Source organism: Schistocerca cancellata, chromosome 1, assembly GCF_023864275.1.
Source record: "Schistocerca cancellata isolate TAMUIC-IGC-003103 chromosome 1, iqSchCanc2.1, whole genome shotgun sequence".
Taxonomy (NCBI): domain Eukaryota; kingdom Metazoa; phylum Arthropoda; class Insecta; order Orthoptera; family Acrididae; genus Schistocerca; species Schistocerca cancellata.
Genome location: NC_064626.1, coordinates 136,078,603 through 136,080,841, shown reverse-complemented (window position 1 = coordinate 136,080,841; position 2,239 = coordinate 136,078,603). Strand labels below are relative to the sequence as shown.

General features: G+C 44.4%; 1 pseudogene; it reads right to left on the bottom strand.

Annotated features, from left to right (window-relative positions):
• Positions 1 to 1,915: 1,915 nt before the first annotated feature.
• On the bottom strand, positions 1,916 to 2,033 carry LOC126105042 (5S ribosomal RNA; annotated as a pseudogene).
• Positions 2,034 to 2,239: the final 206 nt, after the last annotated feature.

The following is a 2,239-nucleotide window of genomic DNA, read 5'->3' as shown; positions in this document are numbered from 1 at the left end:
ACGAACGGGGAATTGCTCCTTTGTTTGACTTCAACATTTTTTTTTCTTTTCCTTATGTTTGCATGACAGTACCACTTCTTGTCACCAGTAACAATAGAGGACAGGAAACGTCGGTGTTGTTCACTGGCCATTTGATGATGATCAAGCAGAGATGCACGTTTGGCCACCCGATGATTTTTGTGATTTTGTCTATGATCATGTGGTAACCATACACTCGATTTATCTACATCTACATGGATACTCAGAAAATAACATTTAAGTGACTGGCAGACGGTTCATCGAACCACCTTCACAATTCTCTATTATTCCAATGTCGTATAGCGCGCGGAAAGAATGAACACCTATATCATTCCGTACGACTCTGATTTCGCTTATTTTATCGTGGTGATCGTTCCTCCCTATGTAGGTCGGTTTCAACAAAATATTTTCGCATTCGGAGGAGAGAGTTGGTGATTGGAATTTGGTGAGAAGATTCCGTCGCAACGAAAAACGCCTTCCTTTTAGCGTTTTCTACCCTAATCCTGTATCATTTCTGTGACACTCTCACCCATATTTTATGTGAAGAAGAGCTAGTTGTGTTTCACACAAACGATGTTTTCTAAACCCATGTTCACTGTGTGTCAATAGACAGTTTTCTTCGAGGTAACTCGTAATGTTCGAACACAATATATTTTCTAAAATCCTGCTACATATCGACGTTAGCAATATGGACCTGTAATTTAGTGGATTACTCCTACTGCCTTTCTTAAATACTGGTGTGACCTGTGCAACTTTCCTGTCTTTGGGTACGGATCTTTCGTCGAGCGAACGGTTGTATATGATTGTTAGGAAGGAGCTAATGCATCAGCATACTCCGAAAGGAACCTAATTGGTATACAGTCTGGACCAGAAGACTTGCTTTTATTAACTGATTTGAGTTTCTTCACAACTCCGACGATATTTACTTCTACGTTACTCATGTTGGCAGCTGCTCTTGATTCGAATTATGGAGTATTTCAAAAAATGGTTCAAATGGCTCTGAGCACTATGGGACTTAACATCTACGGTCATCAGTCCCCTAGAACTTAAAACTACTTAAACCTAACTAACCTAAGGACAGCACACAACACCCAGCCATCACGAGGCAGAGAAAATCCCTGACCCCGCCGGGAATCTAACCCGGGAACCCGGGCGTGGGAAGCAAGAACGCTACCGCACGACCACGAGATGCGGGCTATGGAGTATTTACTTCGTCTTCTTTTATGAAGGCATTTCGGAAGACTGTGTTTTGTAACTCTTCCCCACTGCATGAAAATGTCTTGCGATGGATGAACGATCACAGTTCATCACATTTGCCAGTTCTCGTGCGTACTGAGGTGGATCGTTGAGGATTAACGCGTTTGAACGATCATCAATCTCTGAAGGTCTCCAATGTCATACGATACTCCTTCAATAAGAAAATTCCCTTGCCATGCTTTCTCTAACGTCGTTATCCCCGTACGTGGCGCAAGTGTTTCTGGCTGCCTCCTCTACGGTCACGCATCTACTGATCTCTAAAAAAGAATGTGTCGGAAATGTTCCGATTTCTTCGCTTGGCACTACATTTTCTAGCGTTCCCAACTCCACTCACTTTCTCCAAATAACAAACTGACTAAAGTGAAAATCCAAATGGCATCAGTCAGCTACAAATAAAAAATGATAATCGATAAATAAACCCTTAGTAATTACAATAAAGCACTCCGTCTTCAGGCCACAAGTGGCCCATTGGGACCATCCGACCGCCGTGTCATCCTTAGGTGAGGATGCAGATAGGAAGGGCATGTGGTCAGCACACCGCTCTCCCGGTCGTTATGATGGTTTTCTTCGACCGGAGCCGCTACTATTCGGTCGAGTAGCTCTTCGATTTACATCACGAGGCTGAGTGCACCCCGAAAAATGGCAACAGCACATGATGGCCCGGATGGTCACCCATCCAAGTGCCGGCCACGCCCGACAGCGCTTAACTTCGGTGATCTGACGGGAACCGGTGTACCCACTCCGGCAAGGCCATTGCCATAGTAACTAGAACACCAAGGTGCAAAACAAAAACTTTGTGAACTTATGCACCAGCCTAATACATCCACGGTCTGCCGAGCACTTCCCGCGTACCACGTATTAGGGTTTGTTCCTGTATCAGTTGTGTGTGGACTGGGGCAAGAATTGCTGTTTAAAAACCTATATGCGCCCTGTAATTAGCCTAAACGTTTCTTTACGGTCAGTA